Here is a 12577-nt window from a genome sequence, read left to right as displayed (position 1 = left end):
TATTACTCAGACCAGTTAATGCTGTCATTTATCCAGAAATGTCTTTCCATTTAACCTCCTTCATTTCAAGTCACTACCGGGCAAGTAAAATGAAATAAGGGGTTTGTGAAGAAAACAGGGAAGCATTTTCTTGAGATTGTTCAGGATATTTTTGATTTCTGGAGATGCTACCAGATGCATCTCTTGGTTTGCTGCAGTGCTAACACACTGAAAAACCTTCAGGTATCAAGAGCCCTGATTCTAAACATGGCCTGATTTAATGGAACGATGAGGACAATTTTTGCTACATTATTATTTTTAAGCAAGAAAATACAGGAAAAAAAAGAATTTAACTTCTCTACAGGCTTGACTATTATTATGTCAGAAGATGTACAGCAGGCAGTTCACCAATACATATTCTGGAATGAAATATCTATTAAATGGAAATTTTTCAGGGGTAACAATACAATTTCTTGTGACTCGCTGTGACTCCTAGAGTTCAGAAGTAATCTGCATGCCATCCAAGACATCAAATACTTCTGATTTTACACAATTTAGTAATAAAAACTACTCTGAGTTGCCAAATCATACACTAAAATATGGCTCATAATTATTTATGAGAATTTCAGCAATTCACAACAGTTAAACTAATCCATCCACCAGCAAGTCCTTGGTTAAAACAATATAACTGTGTCTATAACAGCTGAGCAATAAAGAGAGAAAAATAAGGACATATTTCAATTAAAAATATAAGAAAACCATCACATTGTCTCTAGCACAAATCCCACATTCCTCTTTAGACAAATTGTTTTACCTACTGACCAAGAACCATCTGTTCACACCTCCTGCTCCCTCTTTCTTTTTCTTTAAACAAAACCTTTCCTTTTAACCTTTTGAGGCTAGTTCACTATAATTAGCAAAAAGTAGCAGGTATCACACAATTTATTGCATAGCAGACAAAGCAGGAGCAAAAGGCATTCAGAAATGACCCAACACAGCTCTTGGATAACATTCAACTGAGTCCATTATGGAGACAATAAAAGTTCAGGGTCTGGCTCAAGCAGACACATAGTCCAGCTGTATGTGGCAGCTAACTCCCATAATCTTGTTTCAGATATTTTTATTGCCTCAAGCATTAGAATCTATTGAGCTTCAGCCAAAAAGTCCAGCTTCTATAATTTCTTTCCCCTGTAGTAGGAGTGAGAAACTTATGCTTGAATGACACTGAAGGTCATTCACTAGAAAGGGAAATAAAATCAAGGAAACTCATCTCCTCCTCAAGTTAAAATTCTGTCTTAATAAAGCCCTGCTTCTTTCAGCTACTCATCTAGAGTACAATCTAAAGAAGCTGTGTCTCCTCATAATGTAAAGGTGAAAAAAAGAGATGAATTATTTTCGTAAATTCACAGGGAAAGATAGTCTGATCCTTCCTGAAGCACTGAAGGAGCATCATCTATGTCATTTCCCATTTTAGTGGGCTTCAGTAAGAATGTCTGTGCTAAACTGATATATAGTTGATAAAGTTATCCAGACATTTGTCGCTGAATTTCTAAAATCTTCTGTGCCTGCTCCATAAAAATAGGGGTCTTAGTGTATTATTTATTAGTAGTATGTCCCTCAAGCTACATGGGATATTAACCTGCTTGAATGGTCTTAGTTCAATCAGCAGAAGAAAACTAGAGGGAAAAAAAAAACAAACATGAAAATGTGACCTTGATAAACCAGAAATCCATTATTAGGAAGTTTAAGACTATTTTCTTACAGTTTTCTCTATTATCTCTTCTCAAGCCACTCTAACCATGACAAGAATGTTTATGCACTAATGCGTGCATATGCATATTCACTAATATTCTAGCGAGTAAAATATAAAAAACACAAACATACTCTACAAAACAAAGTTGGTCTGAATACTGAGAAAAGGGAAACCTACAAGGTTTGCATTTCAAATGTCAAATTAGAAGCACACTCATTAGAGTTTCCAAAGAAAACAATTCCAAAAAGAAGTAGGAAGTGCATGAACAAAAGCCACACAATGAATTATTTGTCAGCTCCAATTATTTTTTTTTACCTTTAATGGAGTAAGCATGATTCCAGTTTTTATACTTTCAAGACTGCTTCTGCAGCTGTGGCATTACAGAAGTGAACAAACGCTGGGTGAATACAGCAGACAAGGAATGCTTTTCCAGTCAGTGGGAACCTCACCGAGGTGCCACAACTTCTTAAATGGGGTAGGAAGTGGCTTAGCCACTCCTCTGGCAGTGTGGCTGGAGCACTTGGCAGTGGAGAAGGATGCACAGAAGTGCATCAAGTAACTGAGTTTTCTCCATGTCCCAGGTAACCAGGTCTCCTCTGTCCTTACAAAGAGGGCCCAGATTTTTTCCTATTCGTCCTTTTATCACTGACATGTCTATAGGAGCTTGTTTTGCTGCCCCTGCTGGGTGTGACTCTGTCTGGGTGGAATAGATAAATGTGGTATGTGATGGGGAGTAGTTTTCTTGGGTTTATTTGCTTGCCTTTTTTTTTAAGCTATAAAGACGTATATTAAATAAACTATATGAGGTCAGGGTACACTTGATAAGAGAGAATGACTTTACTGGTGGGGAGATAAGGAGAAAAAGAAAAATCTCTACCCTAAGAATTTCCTAGAGTGGTTCATGGCTTTATCTCATGTTTAGTAGTCAGTCCATATACTTGCACTGTTGATTTATTTCACTATTAGAATTTTCTAACTAGGGATGCTGAGCTGTCTAACTTTTACTGTTCACTTCAAACTATTCTTATGAGCAACTGAACCCTGTGAAGATGTCAACAGAAGAAAAATCTTACAAGCTTATTTTCTGTTTAGTGGACTGTAAGCAATATAAATATTAAACAGACTGTGCATCTTAAGTATGCTATGAATAAAGATTCAAAATACTGAAAGGAAGACCAGACAAAACAGCAGAATGGCTTTGAATACAATATAAGGGCTTGTTTGTTTGTTTTCTCCAAATAAACTGTTTTCTTTAAATCAAACAAGGGAAAATATAAGACATGATGCAAATTTTAAATAAGACATAAAAGTAAATACAAGATACCTTCTAAGAGATCTTTTGTTTATATTATTATACTACATTAGTAGAATACTTATGGGTAGTTTTATAGGTCATCATTGGAGCAAACAAATCATAAGACATTGTCAGATGACAAACGGTAGAAGGAAGAATTCTTGTCAGTAAAATGCCAAATCAAATTATGAAGCACATATATTTCAGAGAAGAAGTCAGAAGAGGAAATAAATACAACTTCCAAGAGAAATTCTTGAAATCATGTACCTAATAATAATTCCCAGAAATTACAGGTGCTGAGGTCTTCCATGGAGGTTTACCAGTACATAAATTTATATGAAATTAAAGTTGAAAAATATAATTTAAAAAAAACCAGAAGAGTCAAATTGGAATTCCAGGTGCAACAACTCTCAGACAGAATCAGATATTTTAATGTGGTCTAAGTAGCCATAGCTTTAAGCTCCTCTGACCCTTTCTGATTTGAAGTTTCTTTTACTACATATATTATATGTATTATATGTAGCTATTATATCATTGGGGATGGAAAACCCTCTTGTGTGGGCAGTGGGCAGAATGCTGATGATGTAACTCATGATTATGTAGATGGAGACTGTAATTGCTGACTTTTAAAAATAGCAGCAGCTAATTCCCCCGTGACCTCTTTGAGCCAGTGGAAGCTGCTGAAGGAGACATCTTCATAGAGTAATTAGGAAGCCTGGGGATATGACTCTCTCAGGAGGGTTATCTTAATTCTATATTCTGCTATTTGTACTGCAAATTTTAATGCATCTAATAATTTATTTTTTTAAAGTGTCATGATGCATCAGCTACGAGATTGATATAAGGAGAAAGAGAGGTGGGGGGAAAAGGCAAAGGTAGCAGACTGGGAAGCACAGATTTCCAGTATCCAGTGAAATGAAACCTTCCACTATTACAATTCAGACAGAGTTTTAGTGAGTCACATCCACAATGCCCAGCCTGGCATCCAAACACATCAATAAATAAACTAGTTGAGAAAATATTGTATTTGACAGAGTTCGCTACAAGTCACAAGCAAAGAGCACTCTGCACTGAGGACAGGAAAGAAGTCACTGGTAAAAGCATAATAACACTGAATAACAAAAACCATAAAATATTCCACTTCTCTTTCAAGGGACATTTTTCTACTATGATTCAGCTTCAGTTTCATTGCAAGCTCAGTAGTAGATTCATCCTCAATTTGGATTTCTTCACGGAGCAGACAATGTCTGAACCAAAGTGAATTAACCGGAGCATGAACCTCTTTCAGGTGAATTTAGGCTCATATAATCCTAATTATGAATTAAATGCTAGAGGCTACCAGCATTTAGCTCATTTCACCAATATAGGTGAAATAAAAATAGATAAACAGAAATATGATTTATCCCACACTCTTTCAAAATAAATATTTGCTTCCACAGAAAATATTTTCTAGATCACATTTTCATGATCTTTTTATGAAGACTGTATATGACATAATTTTTAAGGTTCAGAGCAAAGTGGACATCAAGTCCCAAAATATCCCCTTGTTATGACGAGCACCATATCACAAACCTCCTTCATTAAAAGGCACAATGGCTATTTTTGCTAACTACAGAGGTTCAAAAGGCAGGATGCCAATGTGTATATAGAAAATTCTTACAGCCACCTTTGTTTTTAAGTGAGGAAAAAGAGCTCTAATATATCAACATGGGAGTCTCTGACAATAACTACAGAAATTGATGAAGAGTGCAGTGCCTCAGTACTGAACAGAGATTACAGACCAGGTTGTTCAGATGCTAAAATCTAGAATTTGCCACTGACACGATCATCTCTGCATTACACAGTACTCCAGTCCAGGCTTTCTATTCCTACAGATTAACACTTAAAATTATTTCTGTAAGGTACCACGGGAAAAATATAGGACAAGAAAAGTTTGTCTTTCTCTTATTTAGGTTTTAAGTAGCAAATTATAATTGTTTTCATCCTTACTCCCCATCTGTTCTAGAAATAAAGCTATTTAGAAGTTTCACCTTCTGAAATTAAAGCAACAACTCTGGGAGAGTAGTCAGTGGTCCACAAGGCAAACACCAGACTCTTCAGTGAATTATGACAAAATCTTTAGAAAGTAGACATCTAGGAATCATTCAAGAACACCATGTTCCTAGAAGTTAAACATTTCACATAATCACTTCTACTTGAAATACTTAAGACACTGAAAATTCCAGCTAACCTAGTAGAAAACATGAAGTCTCTGATTTATTTTTTTTTCTCTATCTGCCAAGATCTGGACTAGCTACAATAATGCAGATAGCCAAGATGCAAAGGGAAGCACTTTTAATGTACTGGATCTACCATGTATTATTTTAAATCACAATTATTTTATCTGGTCTCATACATTAGATAACGTGAATATATAAAGTGAGTTTAGATGAGAATCTGCATCCATGATCACTGGCAGAAATCTTAGATTGAAAAAACCAAAAAAATATACAGCTATAACAGTGTCTAGAGAATCAGGCGTTCCATTAGAGTTTTCAAACAATAAAATATGTCCAAAAACAAACCCTAAGGCATGCAGAAACCTAGCATGTTTCTAGGGACCTAAACAAACACAAAAATCTTAAGGTTGTTCATTGTCTCCAGAGAATCACATTTAAGCTTTAATAGTGACAAAAGCAAAACACACAGCTCACACTTTTAATTTACCACAATGCAGCTGTTTAAAATGAAGTCAAAAATCACAGTGCTCATAAACCCATCACATTATTTGCTGCATTGTTGTCCCTGACAATACCTCAAGGTCTTCCTTCAGAGCACAGTGAGAAATACTTGAGAACAACACAGATGTTTTTACTACAGCCTTCCTTATGCTCTCACACCATCAGTACAAAACTTGATTTTGCCATCAGCAAAAGAGGAACAAAATAATCCACCCACAAAATTTTTATCAGAACATTTCCCTTTAGAAAGGCAAGCCACAGTGTTGCACATATCTACTATCAATCAACACTCAGGTTCATCTAACATAATCTGATTAAGTAATTTCTAATTAACAGAGATAACTACCAGAATTAAAATTAACCAATCATTTTGTGTCTTTATCTTTTTATGTGCCCTGTGCATAGAGACACACAAAAACCCCCAAAACAAACAACAACAAAAACCACCACAGCAAGTGCAACAGCAACCTTTGTCACAGAAAATGCCTGTAATATAATGAATATTTAACTAGTTCATGTCAAGGTAAACCAGCAACCACTTCTCCACTGCTCTCTCCCTGACTACACAGCCCAAGTTTTCATCACACTATGTAAATACATTGAACAGTGACAATTTTCTCTGGGTAAATCCATACAACCTCACTGTACCTAACTACAGCAAGATGGTGGCAGTGGCAAGTTCTGCCAACAGGCAGAAAAGTCATGGTAATGAGTTGTAGCCAGGGACTGTCCAGGACATTCACTCAGGAAGAGCAGGAAACAACACCACAGTAATACCTCTCAGTCATTCAAAAGACAGGACCAAGATTGAAAAAAAAAAAAAAAAAAAAAAAAGAAACCCAAAACTACTCACAGTGTAGGTGTGGAGTCCATGCAGTCTAAGTCAGAGCAGCAGAGGCACCAACAGAGGGAACAGCTCACAACGAGCTTGGGCTCCCAAACCTGTGAGCCTGGCAGAGGTGCGGATGTCACAGATAGGGCTGGGAGGAGAAACTGAGGCTCACTGCCCTGAGAAAAGGCACCTGGGAGACCCTCCAGCAGCCTGTCAGTACCCAAAAGGGACCTACAAGAAAGTCAAAAAGGGATTTTTTTACAAGGGTATATAGTAACAGGACAAGCGGAGATGGCTTCAATCTGAAAGAGAGCAGGTTTTTCTTAGATATTAGGAAGAAATTCTTCACTATGAAAGTGGTGAGACACTGGAACAGGTGTCTCAGAGAAAGGGACAGAAGGCCTCTGTGGATGCAGGTAGGCACAGAGATAAGGAAAGAGGGGGCAGGCTACCCAAGAGAATTACAGGCACATTATCTGAGTGGGAATATGTCACAGCACACATCCCATTTGAAATGGCCACAATCACAAGAGTATTATTATAAAATTACAGAAGGCTTCAACCCATCAGAGTAACACCCTACCTCATCAGAAGGCTGCAAGCATTTACCTTTCTTTTGTTTCAGCCCAGCCTTTTATCCCCTCCTGTTGATGCATTGCACCTGTGTGCCCTCTGTTCCCTCTGTGATTGGCCCTGGGCATTCCATGGCTCATTACCTTCAACGCTCTTCACCTGTTTTTCACAGCTGTAGCTCATTGGGGATGAGGCTCGGCCCAGCCCCAGTCCCAATCATCACAAACTGTGTACCAACAGGAATGGACAGGGTTAGACAAACCAGAGCTCAGGTAGAGCTGGAGGACATGAAGTTCAAAGACTGCATAAACAAGAGTGGTTCTGACTGAAAAAAAGCTAAGAAAATCACAGATTATTCATATATTCATAGAAGGTTAAGGGTTAGTAGCCATCTTAAAGATCATTTAGTTCCAACACCCCCTGCCATGGGCAGGGATTCCTTCTTCTAGACCAGGTTGCTCAAAGCTCCATCCAACCTGGCCTGGTCTGTAAGTGCAGCTCTGCTGCCAGACACCGCACATTCCCATCTTCCTCATCATGGCACTCCACCCACTCCTCTGTGCACAGCCATTTCCAGTGTTGCCTCAGGTTTTAGCTTTTATATTTTTCAGATTCTGTGCTTCTTTAGTGTGTACTTCTGAGCTTCATATTAGGTGATTAGGTAAGCTCTCTTCACAGAGCAGGGAGACAAAGCAATTCCTTCTCTAGCTGGAGACCAAGGACAAATGATCCAAACCTCTGGCCCAAGAGCATAAAAAACTGATAGAGTTTCTTTTCCCAGCCCAGCAGCTGAAGAAGGAGTCAGGATGCTTCAGTTCTGGTTTTCAAGGTTGTTTATTATTTCTTATCTATCACATTCTTTCTCCAACCTGCCAAGGTCTGTCTGGCAGGTCAGGTTGAGGCACACTGACCACCCTCAGAAGTGGTGTTGTCTTTTTATACTAAAAACTACGTGTACATTATTTACAACAATTTTCCAACACCTATCACCTGTGTTAGACACTGTGTTTCTACTCTAAACCAATCCAAAAATGCCACCATCACCCAGAAGATGAGGCTAAGAAGAAGAAAGAAGAAGGACAAGGCAGGCCCAAATCCCTCCATCTTGGCTGCTGAACCCCATTCTAAAAACTCAACATTCTACATTTTTACCTTGTAACAAACTATCATTTTACTTAAACTTGTGGCTTGTGAATCCTCATATAAGGCTGGCAATTGTTTTTTTCAAGGCAGAGGTGTTTTGACTCCGTGCCAAGGTCTCTGAGCCCCCTGTCAGGGTCTTGAGCCCTCCAGGGTAGCCAGAGGAATTTCCATGGGTTTCAACAGGTCAGGGCCTCAGATGCTCCCAGACAGCAGCTGGCTTGTGCCAAACCTGCACCACAGATGAGCAGGCTCAAAGAGCTTTCAGCAGAGTTTCTAGAACCCCTTGAAAATAAAATTAAAAAAAAAAAAAAAAACAACCTGTAGCAGCAATCAGTTGGAAAGAAAAAGTGCAGGCTCTTCCAGGAGCTGCTAACAAAAGCTGACTGTCAGAGCTGGTGGAAGCAAAAGCCTCCAGAAGCCGCCCCTCACCTGCAGCAGCAGGCTGCCAGAAGTTCCCCCCAGAAGGACAATCCCTGCAGAAGAAACATATGGAAGGAATTCCCTGAAGAAGAAGCCTGGAAACTGCTGTGACAACGGTTATATCTCTACTATCTGATTCCCCAGCTGCACTTAAGAGCAGGCACACTGAGAACTGGTTCTTAGCACATGGGTGTTGTGAATCAATTTAAAGAAGAGGAGTTTTCTCAGAGCCAGCCCACGGCCAAGTGTTGGGTGTTGGAAAGGGAAGATTTTCTCAAGGATTCTGGGAGTTTTTCACAGCACAGAGAGCAGTTTAGGGAATGCTGGCAACTAGAATTGAAATTGAAAACAAAAGGTGCGGACAGAGCCATGGCAGGTTTCTGTGCCTGTCACGACCATACCGCAGAATCCCTGAGGACTTCTTGCAAGAGTTACAGGACCCTCTACCAGTCCCACTACTAAAAAAAGCTGTCAAAGTCATTGGGAAAATTTACAGCAGTGTCTACTCAGTCAGATTTTCAATTGCCTCCCGCAGCTTGCTCTGGCATCTATTGAACATACAGGTAGTGAAAATACATAGAAATAAACTGCACATGGAAATAGCCAATGAATATGTTTATATGAGTGAGTAGTGCTGCACAAATAAAGCAGTTTTGAGGAGCAAAACAACTCTGCTGACAATGAGACATTGAAATTTCTTGTGCTTCAAGAGCTTTCACTTCAGTTCCCTTCTGGTTTTATGAACTGCATGCTATTGGCAGCCACAGCATGCTGGGTATATTCCTGGAGTGCATCTGTTCCCCTGATTTCAGCTGAAAAAGACCCAGTTCATGCTTTCTTACTCTGAGAGACTGTTCCATGACACGAACTGGCAGTAGAGAGGGGATTTGTTTCAATAAATTGAAACCCAAATACTGTTATGCTCATATTTTTCAGAAATGCAAAAGATTTTTCTGCTCTCAACCCATCTAAACCTACAACCTTTTAATCGTTTGGACTCCTTGGATGATAATATTGGCCTGTTACAGACATTATGTAGTTTTTAGAGAAATTCCTTGTCCTTCCCAGGCTGGCCTCAGACACTGAGTGTAATGCTTTTATGGTTTGTTAGCTCAGCTCTGCCCATGAGCTGAAGCAGCCTGGCTATCTGTGTGACCTTGGAGCAAAAAAACCCAGACATCCATGCAGGAGAGTGCTGAATGTGGCATACATGATGTGCTCTGGCTAACACCGAGTTGGCCATCAATCATTCATTGAAATTGTCCCAAAAATTAATGCTAGGAACCATTTGCACCCTAAGCATGTCGTGCCAATGACAAACAAGATCTTTCAGGCTTCAGTGCCATCGCAACTCTTAGCACATGGAAAGTTTTGCAACTTAAATGTGTGGTTTGCAGCATAATTTCTTATACATTTCCAGCCACTTAGCATATCAGAGGGATGGGGTTGGATGAAAACTGGGAGGTCTGCTTTGGTACCCAGAGAGAAAAAAGATATAATACTGTTTATTTTAAAATGCTGGTGAGCTTTCCTCTCCAGAGATTAGACTCCCCACTCAATCCTCTTAATAAAGAACAAGCATGTAACAAATGTATTCTACCAGGAAGAACTCTCTGCCTGAGAGTTCACAAGAATTTATCAAGTTATGCATTGTTTATATGCAACTCCAGATATCTCTTAGGTAAAATTAATCAAACCAAGAAAATTAATGAAATAATTAAAATTGATAGGCTTTGTAATATACTACATTTTCCTATAACTATAAACAACTTTTCAAGCTTAGTGCAGGCTACAGGTTACTCAACTATATATTTGTCAGCTGAAAGCATTTTTAAACCACAGAACATTTCCATTTGGAAATTCTGATTTAACTCTTCAAAAGAAGCAGTGAAAAAATACTTGATATCAGACTTTCACCACTACACAGGTTCCTGTCAAACCTGTTTTAAGGATTTGGATTATGATGCATGAACTTCTCTTTCCTTTGTCATCCGAATTTATTGAGATGGTAAATAGGTACTCTGTGCTGTTAAAATGCTCCTGCTATGGAAATAACTTGTATTTTCAATCCTTGAACAGTACTCAGATACCATAATGACACACAAAATATAAATATTGCATACAGAAATGATGGATGCCAGAGCTTGGTGTGTCTTTTCTGTGAAAGGCCTGTTACAGCATTCCTTTCTAGTTAAAATATCACTACAGCCCCTGGCCTTGTCAACTCAGCTTTTTACAAGCACTACCAGAAAGATCTTGAATTGCTGGAATAATGCCATTCAAACATGGTAAAGATTCTGTCTTTTTCATCTGCCCCACAGAAAAGTTGAGCTGTAACAACCACCAGCTAATAAAACAGTACCCCACTTAAGAGAATCTCTTCAGGGAAATCTTTTCAGATGTTTGTACACTCTAGCAGTTTTTAGTTTAGATAACATGATGGAGAGTGGCAAAACACAGATCAGACAGTAAAAACACTCTTACTGTTGCTTGTGGACCTAAAAGAACAGAAGAGTCTAGAGGATAACTGAACACCCTTTTAAATATTAACACTCACAAAGGAGTTTCAGCTATTTCCCAGCATTTTTCCAGCTGTTTGGGTTTTTTTCCTGTTATTTCAAATCTCACATTTTATTTTTATTTTCCCCTTGACACTGCACTGTGATTTTGCCTCTTTGAAAATTACAGACAAAGTGAGACAGATGTCTTCAATGTGGAATTACCAAGGGAATGGTCTCTCAAGATGCTATGGGCAGGTGTAGATCTCAGGACTCTCTGCCTCCTCTGCTGTGGAAGATCTGTTAATAATGTGCATAACAAGCAGAGAAAATCAGATACAAAGTACTACAAATATCCAGATACATTTGAGAAAAACACTGGGAGAGAAAGCCAAAAATGTGCTTGTGAATCAGCAGCTCTGCTGTTTACCAGGAGATAACAGATGATTTTTCCAGAGAGCGCAATATCTTTCTGTGGTGCCCTAAAATAAAAAATAAATTATTATGTCATAGACAGGTAGAAGAATTATAAAAGAAAGGCCTTATGGAATCAGGCCTTGCTCTGCTAAAACTGCCAGAGCTGGCCTGTCATTTCCTCCAAGTGCAGCTAACAAGCAATTTGCAAGTTCCCATGTGAAGCTGTTTTGCAAATGAGAAGTTCGTTTAACACAACAATCTGTTCTGAGGGTGAAAAACAAATGCACCTGTGTAAACAATAAAATGTGTTCCATGAGAACCCACAAGGGAAAAATGTAAACATATCTAGAGAGAGAAAATTTGATAGACATACACAATAGCTCTTCCTGACCAATAAACTGAGTTTCACTGTGTTGCTGATCAGTTAGGTTTAACACAGTGCCTTCTGATATTTCCTACAAATATGAGCTTTGTGAATAAAGAATTGGCTTTCTGCATGAAGAAAATGGCTTGGCTGATTTTTTCCAACATTATTATAAATGCATTATAAACAATAAAGAAGGACATCTGTTTCTGTATTACTTTTCATCAGTTACTAAGCCTAGTTCCTCCTGCCCCCCTTTTTAATTTCTGTCACAGGAGATTGGTTTCCCTTTCTTTTGTTGGACAGAAAGTGCTAGAACTTATGAATAAATTTGTTGTGCTGTTGTTTTACATCTTAATTACATTCAAATATTTTCTAATTTTTTTTTTATACATGATAAGTTTGAGCATATTGCTTATAATGTAATCAAACATAATCAAATATGTGGTTATTATCTGTAAAATAATGAATGAGGAAGAATGTGTTACTATGTTTTTAATCATTGTGGAATCCAGATGATAACTTAACCAAAGGTGTCTAGCTTAAGGGTTCTCTAATAATATCTGAACTCTACTATCGATTTA

General features: G+C 38.3%; 1 long non-coding RNA gene across 1 annotated transcript in view; it reads right to left on the bottom strand.

Moving 5' to 3' along the window:
- Positions 1-6779, bottom strand: part of LOC131554923 (uncharacterized) — a 63932-nt gene extending 57153 nt beyond the window's left edge. The window contains exon 1 of the long non-coding RNA XR_009274477.1: positions 6600-6779. This is a non-coding gene — a long non-coding RNA (uncharacterized LOC131554923). The remainder of the gene's footprint in view (positions 1-6599) is intronic.
- Between the last annotated feature and the right edge of the window lie 5798 nt (positions 6780-12577).

This window comes from Ammospiza caudacuta, chromosome 2, assembly GCF_027887145.1.
Source record: "Ammospiza caudacuta isolate bAmmCau1 chromosome 2, bAmmCau1.pri, whole genome shotgun sequence".
Classification (NCBI taxonomy): domain Eukaryota; kingdom Metazoa; phylum Chordata; class Aves; order Passeriformes; family Passerellidae; genus Ammospiza; species Ammospiza caudacuta.
The sequence above is the reverse complement of the archived record's forward strand: the minus strand, read 5'-3'. Positions and strand labels throughout refer to the sequence as shown.